The sequence below is a fragment of the Tiliqua scincoides genome, chromosome 1 (assembly GCF_035046505.1).
Source record: "Tiliqua scincoides isolate rTilSci1 chromosome 1, rTilSci1.hap2, whole genome shotgun sequence".
NCBI classification, from domain to species: Eukaryota; Metazoa; Chordata; class Lepidosauria; order Squamata; family Scincidae; genus Tiliqua; species Tiliqua scincoides.
The window spans coordinates 204,366,901-204,385,630 of NC_089821.1; the positions used below are offsets into that span (position 1 = coordinate 204,366,901).

The 18,730-nt window shown below is 43.7% G+C and overlaps 1 protein-coding gene and 1 pseudogene across 7 annotated transcripts in view; one reads left to right on the forward strand and one right to left on the reverse strand.

Annotated features, from left to right (window-relative positions):
- PTPRK (protein tyrosine phosphatase receptor type K) overlaps window positions 1-18,730 on the reverse strand; it is a 466,239-nt gene that overhangs the window by 408,854 nt on the left and 38,655 nt on the right. The gene's annotated exons all lie outside the window — the stretch shown is intronic.
- Window positions 11,539-11,658, forward strand: LOC136638356 (5S ribosomal RNA; annotated as a pseudogene).

Genomic DNA, 18,730 nt, shown 5'->3' on the forward strand with positions numbered 1-18,730 from the left:
TTGTCTGTCCTAACCCGCCCAACACTCAATTTTAGTGGATGTCCCCTGGTTCTGGTATTATGTGAGAGTGTAAAGAGCATCTCCCTATCCACTCTGTCCATCCCCTGCATAATTTTGTACGTCTCAATCATGTCCCCCCTCAGGCGTCTCTTTTCTAGGCTGAAGAGGCCCAAACGCCATAGCCTTTCCTCATAAGGAAGGTGCCCCAGCCCCGTAATCATCTTAGTCGCTCTCTTTTGCACCTTTTCCATTTCCACTACCTCCACCTGCCACCTCCACCTGCCACCTCTGTCGCCGTTCTGGAGGCAGGTGAAGCCCCGCACTGCATCTCCTTGGTGCTTGGAAGTCCCTCTGAGACCTCCAGAGTGCCTTTAACAGTACTTCCAGTTTCCATTGGGAAACCAGATGTACTGTTAAAGGCATGCTGGAGGTCTCAGAAAGCTTTCCAAGCACCAAAGGAAGTCGCAAAGCTCTCAACAAGTTGTGGGGAGGAGACAGCATTGTGGACCTATGTCCTGGGGTGCCACATAACTGCATACAATGTATATGACTAGTCTTTTATGAAGCAGAAAATATCCATGGTTTCCAAAGCCTGGTTTCCATGGTTTCCAAAGGTCCATAACTGCATACAATGTATATGACTAGTCTTTTATGAAGCAGAAAACATCCATGGTTTCCAAAGCCTGTTAAATCAAGGGTTCACCATATGCATTTCAATCTGCTTTTGAACTAGTCAATTTGCAAACTGATACTTGTTCGCTTGCATATAGCAGTGCCTTCCTTTAACAGCAAAAACAGGACATGAAAACACACTCATTTTCAACAGTTTCTCTTCAGCTAATTTCATGATATATTACCATAATCACACAGATTTCTTATATTCTGAATTCTTGGGCTTTTCAAGTGTGTGTGTCTCTCAGACTTTACCATTTGTTAGCACAAAACAGCCCACTCAATTCTTTATTCCTGTCATGATGAAAAGTGTAGAGAGACAGAAAACAGAGCAATGTATGTTTAGGAGGAGCCTGATTATCAGCTTGGAATATTTGCCTGGATTTTTTAACCATATGTGGAAGCCTAAGTTAGCTTTTGAACCTTCTTAAAAATGTTCACACAGTATTCAGTTGGAAGGAATATTTAAATCAACATATTAACGGCCAATAGAAAGTATTACCTTCATTCTTTTATAGCCTGTCACTGTGTCAAAAACTCTTCAGACTTCAGGATACCAAAATTCTCACTTTTACTAAACCTTTTCTGAATGCTAAGAGATATTAAGGAATCTCAATTTACATATATAAATACATATATTGTTTTAAGGAAACATGCTGAAGCCTGTAATCATCAACAAAAGCAGGGACTGACACAAACAGAAGAATGCCAGACCATGATAAGGCTGAGTGCGCACCCATGCTTGGAGACTATGAGCAACCGTTTTGCCCCACAGCTGCCATCATCATCATCATCATAATACAGGTATTTATATACCGCCTTTCTTGGTCTTTATTCAAGACAGTTTACATAGGCAGGCTATTTAAATCCCCCGTAGGGATTTTTACAATTGAAAGAAGGTTCTGTCTTTCAAAAACCACAACATTCAGATGTTTCTTTCTTGATCTGGATGCACATTCTGGCCTCCATGCTCCCACGCTCAGAGCAGATGGAATAACTCGGTTCAGCTTGTCAGCTGCTTCAAGGTCGCACGGTGCCGGTGGCCTGGAACTGGCGACCTTGTGGATGTTATCTTCAGGCAAATGGAGGCTCTACCCTCTAGACCAGACCTCCTGCATCATGAATGCAGTGTTTAGGAGCCAATCAGGCAATACACTCTGTGGATATTACTGTAGATGTCAGAGCCTTCCTAAGACCTCCTGGCATCTAAGATAACATGCCAAATGCAGCTCTTCCCTTGCTAGCCAACACCACCTTTGCTGCTACTCCACTTCTCGCTCCCTGGATTCAAGAAGAAAAAAAGAACACACTAGGCCATCCTTTCTCAACCAGTGGTACACATACCACTTATTTGTACCAGTGGTACACATACCACTGGTGGGACTTGAGGTGGTGTCTGGTGGAACACACAGAACCCCCAGATTCCTGCCATCCAGCAGTGAGATCAGGTACACAAAAGTGGTAGAAGGCTCGGCTTGGCAGGCAGAGCTCCAGCGCGCTTTTCACCTGCTTGAAAAAGCCCCCTCAGCCACCCTAAGCCTCTTGCCAGTGTCTGTCACATTGCTTCTGCATGGGAAAGACAGGATATTAATTTTGCAAATAAAAATAAATAAAATTAAAATCCATCTTGCCTCCCAACCCAGAAGTAACTGGCAATGACATTATCACCAGTTACTTCTGGTGGTACTTCCTACAGGTGGACCATGCAAAGTGGTACTTCAGGGGACAAACATTGAGAAAGCACTGCTTTAGGCCTCTACTCTCCCCTCCTCCTTTTCATAACCAGGGACCAAGAGGAAGAGGAGTAGAGATGGCAGATAGTCAGAGGGATACAGATGTCTCCACCAAATTGTAAGCAACCTCAGAACCATAAAAATTAGTAGAAAGAGTCCTGAAGGATGGGTTAAGTTAAAGCACAGAGCCATCATGTACAGGGCAGATAAATGCATAAAGGGAGAAGACTGGAAACAGATCTTCAGGAAAGGATAAGTAGAAATACTGGGGGTGGGAGGGGCACAGTAAGCTAAATACAAAAGAAGTTTGGAAAAACACAATCAAAGGATAGACCAAAGAAGTCTATTGGCAGAAAAGAGAGAGAAATATGGAATTGCTGGGCAGGAGAGAGTTGGGTCACATTGGGTAGTTGAACTTGATACAGCACCTTGTTGAAACAGATAAGAGGTATGGAGTTTAAGAAAGGAATGTAGAGCAGGAGAAAATGAGGCCAGGGCAAAACCTCACTCAAGACTCTACAAATAGGAGGGCTTGTACTTCCAGAGGAGAAAGGCACACTGCATGCCATCACCTTGACACATTCCTGATATCTGAGGCAGAACAAAGCACTGGTCTTTGCTGCAGTCAGCACAGACTATCTTACAAACGCCTGACTAACACAGAACCTCTAACAACAAAGCCTTATGGCACACCCTAAAGACTAACACATTGTCACATAAGCTTTCCTGGGCCAGAGCCCACTGCTTCAGATGCAGCTGGCCCATGAAGGCTGACACTGCAATAAATGTACTGGCCTTTCAGTTGGCACAAGATTATGTTTTTTTCTGAAGCAGACTAACATGGGAACCCCTCTGGAATTTGACACTTGAAGTCTAGTTAGCACATAAAATATCCCAACCACTTTCCACGGGCATCTACTCACCATCACACTTTGACCCACAACACAAACATCTTTGAAAAAACACCAACAAGAACAGCAAACCCTCAAGTTCCCAGGGAAGATTAATAACTTCCAATTCAGCTGTCATATCTTTTTAGAGTGTCTTTCAAAGTGCATGAAAGAGCATTTTGCTGTGGCACCAGAAAAGCACAGATGAGTACAGTAGCTTAATGGATTGTGTTACTTCACAGAAGCTATAACTCAGGACTCGGCTCTCCAAGTTCCCAAAGTGTGTATCCTTCCTATTACTTGAACAACAAGAAGAATAAGAAAAAAATATGTACAGTATACAGACATGTCAATCTACCAACCCAAGTTTTCCAAGGAAATATATTGAAAACTGCTATGGTAGCCTGACACAGGCCTGCCCACTTCAGATTTATTAAACTCCAAACATTTCAAAATGAAGTTTTCCAGATGCTTATGCCCAGTCACCCAGTTCACAGAGGTATTTCTCTCTCTCTCTCTCTCTCTCTCTCTCTCTCTCTCTCTCTCATGTATCACTTAGGGGACCCCAGAACACATTTCTTCATAAAATGAAAATCCAATATCAATTGTAATATAAGGTTTCCTGCCTTCAAGGTTTCAAAAGCAGCTAGATTTTTTTGGTGGGGGGGAGGGGGGAGAATTTCATTAAGAAGTTGTAGGGACACTTTAATTCAGCACCTTCTGTTCAACAGAATTTAACACCCTTTCTTTGTCCTCTAGTAAGCTGAATTCTTGCTTATAAAAATCAGTGGACACAGATGAAAATGAAACAGATGCAAGTCAAAAGAAAGAGGAGGAAAGTAGGGTTTTTTGTTTTTTTTTAAGTCAAAGTCCACAAATTCAAAACAGGTTTTGAATAGTCATTTTAAAGCATGATGAATCACACTGTGATAATAGGGAAAATCCATCTGAAAGATCATCTTTAAGAGGGATCCCTAAATGCATCCCCATATTTGCCGGGTCCCCTACAGAAGTGAAAAACTGGCAGGGAAGCTTTTACAAAGTGAAAGAGAGTTGGCTCTTTTTCCTCTTCAAAGCAGGCAAGATGCCACAAATGACAAACACAGACTTATGTGGGCAGCTGAATGAGTTAACCCTGTCATGGTTAGTAACTTCTCTGGCCTCCCTGGCATGGCTCATTTTCCTAAATTAGATGAGAGCAACTTTCACATCTTCAGGACTTTAAGTCTTTGAGGGACTGTTGGAGCCACTTTGATCTGCTCCTAAGAAAAGCTGTGTTCTGTGCATATCTTTACCAAGTCCATTTTGCAATCCGTCTGATATTATTATGATACTTCAGGCTGTAGGGAGGAACTGCATGTATGAAAGCTCAAAAGTTAGCCTTCCTTCTTCATAGAGGAATCTCTTTTACAGTCTTCCTGGTTCATGGCTCATGCTCTTAGCCAGTATACAAGAACTAGGGTGAACCAAAGACTGATGGGTTAACTGGAAGTATTTGAAAGAAGAAATAAGAGAGGTTGCTGGTTCAACCAGACAGAAAGCTCAGGAGGAGGGGCATGGTCATGGGGCTGTGGGAAACTGGGAGGCATCCTGATCTAGGTCAGAACAACTAAACAACTTGGGCAGCAGAGACAAACGGTTGATTATAAAGACTTGAGGACCCAGAGTTGCGGAAAACAAGAGTTAAGGACAGGAAAGAATGCAGTAGCCTAACTTTAGGATGTGTGTTTTCTGTTTAAATGTCTCATGTGTTTGTTTATGCAATGTTGCAGCCTGTTGCCAAAACACAGCTTGTACTAAATATCTAAGGCAGTGGTTCTCACATGTCTCAGAAGGAACCCACTTCTGAGAATTACAATCTGACCCACCGGAAATAATATCATCAACCTGGAAGTGATGTCATGACCGGAAGTGACATCATCAAACAGGAAGTGCCATCATTGTTATGCCAGAGCCTGAAATGATATCATCAAGCAGGAAGTGACATCACTGTTCTCACCTAGGAACTTAAATTGCAAATGATAAAATAAAATATTGCAGCTCAGAAGTTTTGTCCAATTCTCCTCCCTCCATCCCCTGCTACCAATAGCTTCTCAGAGCACAGTAAGCCACAAATTGAAAGTCAGGCTCAGAAAACTGTGTCTTGCTTAGTACAACTAGAAGAGCCAAACAAACAGCAGGCTGCAAAGAGAGCCCAAGGAAGGATTGTGGCCTGCCATGCATTTCAGAGACCATTCTTTGCAACAGATGCATCTTTCGACATACATCTCCTAAACAATGTCATCAACCAGTCTCTTAGAGTTGTATTGCATACTGTGCACATGTTGTATTAACAGGACAAGCCTATGCAGGTCTACTCAAAAGTAAGCCCCATTGTGTTAAGTTGGGCTTACTTTTTACTCCCAGGAAAGTGTGCATAGGATTGCAGTTTAAGGGTATGGGGACAGAGGGATGGAGGTCAGGGTTCAGTCATTACAGAGGTGGGTGGGGGTTTGAAAGAACCAGAAAAGAGAGAGAGGAGAAGAGGTCAAAGGGGTGGGCAGATAAAGGGGGCAGTATCACGACATGGACCACTCAGCATCACACTGCAGCTCCAACTTGTGGGAGTGCATATTTTCCTCCCCCTATTAATTTGCTTAAGAAAAAGAAGATCAACCTGCAGTCTGACTGCCCCATTTGAAGTGAATCAGTCTATTGTTCCTATTCCAGAAGCCAAATGAAAAAGCAGTCAAGCAATATTTGAATCCACAGTAGGCTATTTACACTTCACCTAAGTGGAGGCAAGATGAAGTCAAATTATACTAAATAAATAGTTAATTTCCTAAATTTACTCTCAGATTTAAAAAAAAAAAGCTGGAGTTTTGCCATGGGTGTTATGCAGCCCAGTTGTGTACAAATTCACTTGTAAGTCTCACAAAGATAAATGGGGTTTATACAAAAGCAAGTGTGCATAAGACTATAGACTCAGGAAGTCCCTTGCCTTCCTCTGTCGTCTCTGCTATGACAATTATTTATAAGCTCCTTGGGGCAGGCACCTGCTGAGAGAATCCACCTCTATGCATACCCACATTGACATGTACATGACCATTTTCTTCACCAGTATTTTGTATCTGCGTGATCCACCTTACTTGGGAGTAAGTCCCACTGTACTCAGAGTAGGGCTTACTTCTGAGTAGTCTTCTGAGTAGATCTGCATAGGATTTGTAGTGGCTCAATTGGAAGTTAACCAGGAAGCTCTCTGTGGCTGGAGGGGTGGTGGCAGAGGCCTCCCTTTGTTATTCCAAAGAGAGAAATGGCTCTGGTACTGAAAGAGACTGCAATGACCAAGGAGAACACCTATTGCTGCAAGTAATAACAAAAGCAGGTAGGCTGACTCCCTGCAGCCTAGAAGTAGGATTCAGCCACTTCTCTGCACTGCCTTGGAAGGAAGCAGAGGGGTGAAAGGAACAAGGGCAAGTCCCTTCCTTCTTGAATAATTAAGGCTAATTAAGGATTAACCATTCAAAAAGAGAAGTGCCACCCCCTTCCAACCACTGCTGCAAGTGATAACAGAAAGATATGGGACTGCCTCCCTGCACTGCTTAGGAGTAGAAAGCAACCAGGGCAGGTCCTGCTCAGCTGCCCTGATTAAGGGGGTGGGGAGAGCAAAGAAAACAAAGTGCCTGTCTTTTCAGGCACAAACCAAACCAAAGCAGGAAGCCCACCTCCATATCAAGAAGCACACGCTCTCCACGCCTGTGCCTACAGCTCTTTTGCTCCTGGGAGGAGCTTACTGCTGTTCCAGCCGGAGAAAGGCTGCAACAGCTTCACAGGTGGAGCCTGCAGTCTATTTTGCCAGGCTCCAGTTTCCAAGATGTCGGCGCCCACTTTGATTGCCAGATTCCAAGATGGCGGTTCGGACCTTCTCGGGACCCACCTGATATCAGCTCGCGACTCACTTGGTGGGTCGCGACCCACAGTTTGAGAAATCCCGATCTAAGGTACAAGCTTTCCTTTCAGTCAATTTCAAAGCAACTGACTGCCTTGAATTCAAAGCAAATTTTTGCAGAGCCCTGCTCAAGCTAAAGGTAAAAACATCTGGGGCTTTTATACTGAATTCACTGTCTTGTCCCATTTCTATTATCAAACAATTCTTGCAAATTTTCTGCTCTAATATCTTTTTTCATTCAGCACCGCACCCCCTCCCGCTGTCTAAAGGTGAATTCAAACTCATGTTAAGTCTGAAGAGGCCCACTGAGCTGACACTGCAGCCGAACAAGAGTCATTGCACAAGCAAGTTCATCAGGAAATTCAGGAACTCTCCCACAAAGATATTTGCCTCAGTCTCTTGAACTTGGTATGAACTTACAGGCTAAAGGAACACTCAATATTATCCATTCAATTTAAAAAGTAGTTATCACAGATGGACTGTAGCAATAAATATTTGAGGTTTATCAGAAAAAAGTGGTCCTTTAAACAGTTGTGGACTTAACCCTGATCAATATATTTATGACTTTTCTTTCCATGAGGTATGTATACAATCCCAAAAGATTCAACATATTTTGAAATATTGAGACACAAAAAATGCAAGATTTATCTGGATTCATAAGTTTAATTCTGCTAATATATTTTATCAATAAGGGATCAAGGTTATATTTCCAGAGGTTTGGTTCAAAACTAACACTGCTAATTTCTCAACCATGTTAAGAAACCAGAAGTGGACTTCAGACTGCCGCTTCTCTCTGGAATGAAATATCCCCCACACCTCCTTCAGCCTTACAGCAACACCAAAACTAACCACAGTTAGTTGGATCTAAATAGGTTTCATTTTGACCAAAAAAAGAAAACAGGTTTGCAAGCCCTAATTAAAAGAGAGCCTTATTGGCATTCACTATGTTTAATGTACTTGCAGATGTAATGCTGGCCCATAGTTTAAGACCTAGAAGAGGGAAGGAATTTTGGGCTGAAGGCAAAAAAGGGCGACATCACATGCACCCAGGGGCAGCTCCAAATCTCTTAACCATCAGTTAAAAAAAACAAACAGCAATTTACCCTGCACAGATGGAAAAAGCTGGTTAGGCTCAATCTCTATGCTCCTGGCATTAAGTTACAAGTGCTATTACTCAGAAAAGGGGGGAAGATAGCATTTGCTTTCCAAAGTCTGTACTCCTCCACTAATTTATCATATTTACTCATGTCCTCCTTAAAATACATAGAAATGTCCTTACTCTTGGAGATCTTGGTTTCTTTATAACAGAAATAAAGATAAAAAGTAGAATTGGGGTTGGAGACAAACCATTATGGCCATATGTTTAACATACTTTTATCAACATATTTAGGATCTGTTTAGAAGCTCTTATTCACCACCCACAGTGACTTCTTCTTACCCTAGCAGAAAAACAGTTCTTTACCGCTGTAGGCTAATTGCACCATCTGTTTAGCCACTGTACAGAAGTGCTAAAGACATAGAAGATTAACTCCTTAACATTCCCAAATGGAGCTGCCTAGGGTTGCCCTCATACTGCTTCAAGACTGTCAAAGACACAGTCAGGGCAGAAGGCAGTGGCACTCAGAACTTCCCATTATTTGTATTCTTTGCTTCCTCCAAAACAGCAGCAGCACCAAGTCTCCACAGGGATTTCAACCATCAGACAATTTCCCTCCACCTCACCTCAGTGCTGTAGTTGCCAGTGGTCAGGGTCAGCAATAAAAAGCATCAATCTTTCTCTCTCACACACAAACACAAACACATACTCGGCCCATAAAGGAGAAAGAAAATCCATGCCTGGTTTGTCAAAGAAAATAGGCTGTTCCAACCAGAACATGCAAAATAGAGCAAGGCATGAAATACAGTCCAAAATTACCAAAAATCTAGTGAGCAAATATTTAGTTATCTAGATGTTTTATATACCACCTTTCCTCAGGTTAAGAGCCTGAAGCTCAAGGCAGTTTACAAGAAGGTTAAAAACATACATTTTTAAAAATGCTTAAAAGTCAAAATGACCAAAAACTGCCAAATAAAATATCAAGCAAACGGCAAGTAACAGGTCAAATACATTTATGCCACTGAAGGTGTTTTCTTGTAATTGTTACATTCAGATTCTCTCACAGAGAGAGAGAGAGAGAGAGAGAGAGAGAGTTATGCAACAATACTAGTATCCTGTTTTTCAAAGCTTCTTAGATCTTGTGCACCAGTCTCTAAACAATTAAGCTTCTGAGCTCCTGCAGTCTCTTCCTTCCTATCTATCTAACACCTACCCTGGCCTACATTCCTCCACTTATACTCACCTTTCAGCAATCTCCTTAGTGACGCTTGGGGGGAAAAAAGGCGATCACAGACTGAAACTACAGGGGGATCTTCAAACCAGAAAATATAGCATGACTTCAATCAATGTGTGAAGCACACATTAGCAAGAATTCTCTTTTGTCTTGAGGTCAGCTTTCAAGACCGGTTTAAGAGGAAACCCACAGCATGCTATGGTTCAAATATAACCAATTTCCGTTTGTCGAGAGGTTTTCAAAAGATGCTGGATTATTCAGAATTAGCAATAAATATGCAGGATCACACAGATGGAAAAGGTGACTTGAATTGAAGCTACTTGCTAATTGTTTGAGCAGCCCCTAAACAGTGTTGAAAATGCCTGCCTTTTCCAAAACGTTTTCCAACACGTTTCCAACACGTTTTCCAACACGTTTTCCTACGAAAACACGAAACAGAAATGTGTGTTCAGACATTTCAATATGAACCACTCTGGGCAGATTGTATTCTGGGAAAGTATGCTATAAATACAATACTCATATAAATTGTGCTTACTCTCTGTTGCACTTAGTAACATCATTGCTCAGACAAATCTGATTGGACATGCAGCGTCACAACATCATCCTGTTTGAAACATGATTCCTGATTTAATGGAATCTCCCATGCGACCAGTCTACAGAGGAAGAAGCAGCAGCAAGGGAGAAAAGTTCACCAAAACAACTGAGTCAAACAAGACTAAAAAAATGACTTTTCCAGGCAAAGTTTCTACTACACTAAGGGCACAATACTAACCAGCACTTAGGCCGGCATATGTGCCCCAGGAGGGTTGCAAACCTGCCATCAAGCATGTTTGCGCCTCCGTGGGAGGAAGCTGTGTCAGCGCATTTAGATGCGCCGACACACAGAGGCTGGCAGAAGCCTCTGCAGTGGCTTCCTTGCCACCGCTTGTGCCAGTGCACCCACACAGACACAAGCAACAAAGGTAGGCGTGGAGGAGGCAGGAGGGAGGCATTCCTGGGCGGGGGGGGGGAGAGCGAACAATGGGCGGCCCCGGGGCAGGCACATGGGGAGCAGGGGGAGGGGCTGGGACCCAGCGGTTAGGTGGCGTAGGTCCAAAGAGACCTATTGGGGGGAGCAGCCCTCACCTAGGGGTAAGGGGAAGAACTTCCCCTTGCTCCTGGCTGAGCTGCTGCAGCCAATGAACCTGTGTTGGATGCAGTACAAGCCTCCTGGCTTGCCTGCTCCAGCGCAGGTTTGGATTGCACCCTAAATTTTTTAATTGGGAACCAAAGTCCAGGTGAATTATTATTTATACCCCACTTCCAACAAGAGTAGTTCACAAGTATACTACATAGTATGTATTTTACACCGTACAATAATAGGCCTACACAGCTCAACTCCCCACATGGTGATACGCTCAAGTGGTGTCTGTAGGGGAGTTTCAGGCTATGGAAGCCTTCTTGGAGTAAGGGGAAGCCCACACCAGCCTGCTGGGCCTATAACTGGTACAAATCCACATGGATTTAGGTCAGGAGGTAAGACATCAGAGTGTCCCACTGCTACTGAAACTGCCCTCCTTCCCAGTCCCAATTCACCCTCCTCCCCTCACCATCTCCTCCCCTCTGCATTAGCAGGCACCCCCAGTCTACTGGCGCATGAACTCACCTGCAGTAGCAGCCAAGCCACACCAAATGGCTTGTTGCATTTTGTGACAGCCATAAGAAAGCCTTAAGGCTGCTAGAACAAATGTTCTGACAGGATAAGGGTCAAACAGAATTTTGTGGCATATCAATAAATGGTTCCCTGTCCACAAAGGGCTCACATTAAAAAAAGAAAAGAAAAGGAACAGGACACCAGCAACAGCCACTAGAAAAGATGTCATGCTGGAGTGAAGAACAATTGCTTTCCCTAATTCACTGCAACCCTAATAAAATCCCTCACTTTAATCTTATAGTTACCTGGAATATTATATAATCTGGAATATTATATATTAATAATATGCAATGTTGACAGCAACTGTTACCCTGCACATGCCCAATCTTGTCTGATCTTGGAAGCTAAGCAGGGTCAGGCCTGGTTAGTACTTGGATGGGAGACCGCCTGGGAATACTGGGTGCTGTAGGCTTATACCATAGTCTTTCGAGACTGCAGGTTGCCAACCAACCATGCAGTGTTTAAATGATCACTTTCTCACAGCCAAACAGAACACATACGTTAGCCTATTTCCAACTTTCCAATGTTCTGAAACAGCGGGAAAAGATCAGAGGTTAGACAGGCACAATCTACTCTGTATTTCCAGACAAAGTTTACTAACATCACAGTAGCACTGAAAATGAAATTGAATAGGAAGGATGCAGTGAGCTGAAGAGAGAAGGAAAAATGTTAGTCCTCCCTCATCAGGTTGCTCTCATATGAACACTCATCGACTAAAATGCAGAAAAAAACCACAACACGCATGCACTTTTAAATGCTAATGTTGTTCGACCCGGATTTTTTAAATGAGTGTTCTTTTCAAAGACAAATCTTCCCTGCACATTTTAAGAAATACAAACTATTTTCACCAGCCACCTTGAGTTTATGACTCTAATTACCGTCTCTCTTTGCTCCAATATTTCAACCACTAATGAAACTAAAATTAAAAATGGGAAAGGAGGGCTGAAACAGGGAGTCAACTGTATTTAACTTCTTCTGGCTAGTGGAGAATTACTAAATGGATTTCGGCACAGTACATGTGGTCAAATGTTACCTAGTAAACAACCAGCTATTCATTAGTGCTTCACACAAGCTCAGTGTCTGTGCAGAGCTATATTATGGCTACATCTGAAAAATGACTTCAGATATGGGTTGGCACTACTTCAATATTCAGGACTTCTTGCCAATAAGAGCAGGATGTACGCTACAGGGGGCACATTTAGCCTCGCAGAGCTAAAGCAAGTCTCTGTGTACCCTTGCATATTTGGTAGCAAATCTGAATATTTGGCCCACAAATAGCATGCCGTCCCTGTCTGCTGTTTCAGCTAATGGAAAAATACCAAGACGGCCAACAACCTTGTTTTCTATAGATAAGATCAAAGGCTGTATTGCAACAACCATTTTTCCCTAATGTGGAAAAACTTTTGCAAGGAAAACAGTGGTGAGAATCCAGCACAACGAGACAGTCTGAAGCAGGTCATCAAGCGACAGTCATTTCTGTCATTACAATTTTAACAAACCAGATACTTGCAGCCTTCCTAAGACAATATTTATACAGCAAGCAAGTATACAACAATGACTCTCAAAATTATAAGGCATATCTCCTGGGAGGAGTGTTTCAGGGCTCAAGCTCCTTTCACCCAACATTTTGCAGTCTTAATTTTCTAGATGCTTCAAGGGAAACATGCAGGCAGTTTTTGAACTTCTGTTTGCTGACTGAATGGATTTGTACGTGACAATAAAAGCTAGTAGTAAAGTGACTTTACTTGTCCCATCATAGCTCTGCCCCCCTTCTTGAATTTTGCAGTTCTGAATCATGAATCTTGTTTGAAGTGGCACTGATGTATCTGCGCTCCATTATTCTATCAGTTGCGGTTTCCAGACATTATGCTGAATACGACACATATGCAGTCTGCTGAAGCTTTCAGTTTCTTCTTTTCACTTCTGTAAGCTTTTGTTCTGTCCTGGTTACTGATGTACACAAGTGCTTGTGCATATTTATTAAACATAAGAACATAAGAACAGCCCCACTGGATCAGGCCATAGGCCCATCTAGTCCAGCTTCCTGTATCTCACAGCGGCCCACCAAATGCCCCAGGAAGCAAACCAGATAACAAGAGACCTCATCCTGGTGCCCTCCCTTGCATCTGGCATTCTGACATAACCCATTTCTAAAATCAGGAGGTTGCGCATACACATCATGGCTTGTACCCCATAATGGATTTTTCCTCCAGAAACTTGTCCAATCCCCTTTTAAAGGCGTCTAGGCTAGACGCCAGCACCACATCCTGTGGCAAGGAGTTCCACAGACCGACCACACGCTGAGTAAAGAAATATTTTCTTTTGTCTGTCCTAACCCGCCCAACACTCAATTTTAGTGGATGTCCCCTGGTTCTGGTATTATGTGAGAGTGTAAAGAGCATCTCCCTATCCACTCTGTCCATCCCCTGCATAATTTTGTATGTCTCAGTCATTTCCCCCCTCAGGCGTCTCTTTTCTAGGCTGAAGAGGCCCAAACGCCGTAGCCTTTCCTCAGAAGGAAGGTGCCCCAGCCCCGTAATCATCTTAGTCGCTCTCTTTTGCACCTTTTCAATTTCCACTATGTCTTTTTTGAGATGCAGCGACCAGAACTGGACACAATACTCCAGGTGTGGCCTTACCATAGATTTGTACAACGGCATTAGAATACTAGCCGTTTTGTTCTCAATACCCTTCCTAATGATCCCAAGCATAGAATTGGCCTTCTTCACTGCCGCCGCACATTAGGTCGATACTTTCATCGACCTGTCCACCACCACCCCAAGATCTTTCTCCTGATCTGTCACAGACAGCTCAGAACCCATCAGCCTATATCTAAAGTTTTGATTTTTTGCCCCAATGTGCATGACTTTACACTTACTGACATTGAAACGCATCTGCCATTTTGCTGCCCATTCTGCCAGTCTGGAAAGATCCTTCTGGAGCTCCTCACAATCACTTCTGATCTTCACCACTTGGAAAAGTTTGGTGTCGTCTGCAAACTTAGCCACCTCACTGCTCACCCGTCTCCAGGTCATTTATGAAGAGGTTGAAAAGCACCGGCCACAGGACAGATCCTTGGGGCATACCGCTTTTCACTTCTCTCCACTGTGAAAATTGCCCATTGACACCCACTCTCTGTTTCCTGGCCTTCAACCAGTTCTCAGTCCATAAGAGGACCTGTCCTCTAATTCCCTGACTGTGGAGTTTTTTTAGTAGCCTTTGGTGAGGGACTGTGTCAAACACCTTCTGAAAGTCCAGATATATAATGTTCATGGGTTCTCCCGTATCCACATGCCTGTTGACCTTTTCAAAGAATTCTATAAGGTTCGTGAGGCAAGACTTACCCTTACAGAAGCCATGCTGATTCTCCCTCAGCAAGGCCTGTTCATCTATGTGTTTTAAGATTCTATCTTTGATGAGGCATGATCTTAGGCTGACCGGCCTATAGTTTCCCTTTTTAAAAATAGGCGTGACATTTGCTATCCTCCAATCTTCTGGCACTGTGGCTGTTTTGAGGGACAAGTTGCATATCTTAGTCAAGAGATCTGCAACTTCATTCTTCAATTCCTTAATAACCCTTGGGTGGATGCCATCAGGGCCCCGTGATTTATTGATCTTTAATTTATCAATGAGGTCTGAAACATCTTCTCTTTTAACCTCTATCTGACTTAACTCCTTGGTCAGGAGGGGCCATTCAGGCAGCGGTATCTGCCCGAGGTCTTCTACCGTGAAGACAGATGCAAATAACTCATTTAATTTCTCTGCCATCTCTAAGTCTCCTTTTATCTCCCCTTTCCCTCCCTCACCATCCAGAGGGCCAACCGCTTCTCTGGCAGGTTTCCTGCTTCTAACATATTTGAAGAAGCTTTTATTATTCCCCTTAATGTTGCTGGCCATGCGTTCCTAATAGTCTCACTTGGCCTCCCATATCACCTTCTTACATTTCTTTTGCCACAGTTTATGTTCCTTTTTATTCTCCTCATTAGGGCAAGACTTCCATTTACGGAAGGAAGCTTCCTTGCCCTTCACAGCCTCTCTAACTTGGCTTGTTAGCCATGCGGGCACCCTCCTGGATTTAGTGGAACCCTTCTTTCTTTATACGGTATACACCTCTGCTGGGCCTAAACACAGTGCACAGAGGACTCAGCTGCATTGAATGCTTTTTTCATCAGGTTTTATCAATGTACACAGCACTTCTACAGAACTGTGTTCTGGACATGAGTAAAAATCTTCAGTAAACAGTGCACATTCCTATTGAAGTGTGCCCCAGTATCTGCGGGCATTCCATTCTGGAACACACACGGTGAAGTGAAACTGCGGATACCAAGGGACACGATCCCCACCCCCTGGAGGTAAGGGGAACTCATTTGCCTGCGGCCTCTGCTAAGCTCAAAAAGCCTCCTAGAGGCCCAAACCCACTACTTCCAGTTTTGGGCTGAAAACCAAAAGTATGTTTTTAAGCCTTTAAAGGCCATTATGTGGGCTGTGGAAGCCCTCCAGGTAGCATTTTTCTACCTCTAGGAGGCATTCCGCACATGGCATCTGCTAGGCTCAGAAGGCCCTCCGGAGATGGGAGTGGAACCCGGGGGGGGGGGGGACCACGAGCCTGATCCACAGTTAACTGAAACCGCAAATACAGGATCTGTAGATACGGGCCCCGCCTGTATTAATTTTAGAAATTTTCCACAGTAAGTCATGAACACTGAGTGTGACAAAGCCAGACTAAATTTATTCTTCACAAAAATGTAAATATGTGAACAACATACATGCTTCTACATGCATGCTTCTATTTATTGACTTTCAAAAGCAGAACCTTTCTGTTCTGGTGGGATGCATGAACCCACAAGCCTGTTCCAGCTTTCCCATTCCCCTGCCAGTTTGCTATCAAGGTATCTGGGAGTCTGCCACACAGTGATAAGACTAAGGATGCAATCCTAACAAATTTTCCACCACTTGCATAGCTGTGCCATGTGTAGGGCATGTGTTGCTTCCTGCACTTGGGGGGCAGTCCTGGAGGCCTCATCAAGGTAAGGCAATGTTTGTTCCCTTACCTTGGAGTTGTATTGCCCTTACCTCAGTGCTGGAAAGTTGGTTGGGACTGCGCCCTAAAACAGTTACTTATAACTGATACCAAGACCCAACTACTTCAAACCATTTCAAAAGGATTTAGGATGAAGACCCAAAGCAAATGTGCAAACCCCCAAATGAAAATCAATGTTTCCCATGCATGTAGCACATTTGGATGTAAAATGTCTTGTGAGTTTCCTTGTCTGTGCATTATCCATAGGTCTTTTTCCTATCTTCCATGTAGGCTTTGAAAGTCTGGCCAGAAAACTCACATGGCTGTCTGATACCTATGAGTTTCAAGTCCTCAGGGAAGGTGAGACAACTGTCTCCAGGAGAGAGTTTGCAGGACCAGGAAGTTTACTGCTTCAGAAAGGCAAACCCTCCAAAGGGAACCTCCCACCCCTTTCACCAGGCAAGTGCTGCTGAGACATATGCGGACACAGGAAGACAGTCAGACTGACAGTGCTGAAAGAGGGACCAGCAGGGCTGTTTCCACAGATACAGAGTCGAGTGCAACGTGTGGTTGCAAATCCCACATGGGTTCAAAAAAATCTTATGGATCTGCTTACTGATGTATTTTCCTCAGCATAATTGAACAGCTTGAGTGAGGTTAAGTATGCAAAAGCAATTATAGCACACTGCTTTCATTTCACTGACTTGTAACATTGTGTGTTGGCAACCTTCAGTCTCGAAAGACTCTGGTATCGTGCTCTGAATGGTGGTTCTGGAACAGCATCTAGTGTGGCTGAAAAGGCCAATTCGGGAGTGACAATCCCTTCCACCGGGAGCAAGTGCAGTCTGTCCCTGGTCTGTCTCCCTGGCTATGGGCCTTCCTTCTTTGCCTCTTTGCCTCAGACTGTTGGCCAAGTGTCTCTTCAAACTGGGAAAGGCCATGCTGCACAGCCTGCCTCCAAGCGGGCCGCTCAGAGGCCAGGGTTTCCCGCTTGTTGAGGTCCACTCCTAAGGCCTTCAGATCCCTCTTGGAGATGTCCTTGTATCGCAGCTGTGGTCTACCTGTAGGGCACTTTCCTTGCATGAGTTCTCCATAGAGGAGATCTTTTGGGATCCGGCCATCATCCATTCTCACAACATGACCGAGCCAACGCAGGCGTCTCTGTTTCAGCAGTGAATACATGCTAGGGATTCCAGCACATTCCAGGACTGTGTTGTTTGGAACTTTGTCCTGCCAGGTGATGCCGAGGATGCGTCAGAGGCAGCGCATGTGGAAAGCGCTCAGTCCAAAGTCCAGCTGAAATGTCTGCGTGACTTCCTCTTTGCCGATGATGCAGCTGTCACTACCCACTCTGCCAAAGATCTCCAGCAGCTCATGGATCGTTTCAGCAAGGCCTGCCATGATTTTGGACTGACAATCAGCCTGAAGAAAACACAGGTCATGGTTCAGGATGTGGACTCACCTCCCTGCATTACAATCTCTGCGCATGAACTGGAGGTTGTCCATGACTTTGTGTACCTTGGCTCAACGATCACTGACACTCTTTCTCTCGATACCGAGCTAAACAAACACACCGGTAAAGCAGCTACCACGTTTTCCAGACTCACAAAGAGAGTCTGGTCCAACAAGAAGCTGACGGAACATACCAAGATCCAGGTCTACAGAGCTTGCGTCCTGAGTACACTTCTGTACTGCAGCGAGTCATGGACTCTTCGCTCACAACAGGAGACTTGTAACAATGTACCAACTTATCAGGGTCATGTCTATAAAAAAAACCCAAGGAATATATTTTCAACAGTAGTTGGATTATAAGTATCCATAACAGACAAGTGTTTCTAGACAGCTCACTAATCAAGCAAAAAACCACTAAGATGACTTTGTTTGAAGCGGGTGCCAAAGATACAGATATGCAGAATACATACAAGCCCTATTAACTGTTACGTAATCAACTTGGCAAAAGAGGCTAATTACAACGGCTTCTCCATTGCAGTTTCATGTAGGTAGAAAATCTTGCTAGAGGGAATAAAAAAGTCTGACATGATTAATACAAGACAAGGTGGTTCAAATTAACGGCTTTTGCCACAAATGAGGTTCAGGGCATATTGTTAGGATTATATAACTTTTCGAACGCTTCATAAAGCAGAGGTTTCCACGAAATGTCCTGAGGCAAACTTTAGCATATTTGATGGCTGCAAGTAACAAAGGGAAGCTGACCTGTGTAAATGGAACATCCTGAAATTTCCTACCATTGAATGGTACCTTCAGGGCAATGCTTTTTAATAATATCCATTGACATCAACTATGAGTTCTCACACATAATCAAGTGATACAAATGCATGCACGAACTGGGTATTAAGTTTATATGTTCTTCCTATTCCAACACATGTCCAATAAGAGATTTCAGCACGCCTACATTGTTCACACAATTTTTCCCAGAACAGTAGAGCAACACCATGTACAGAGA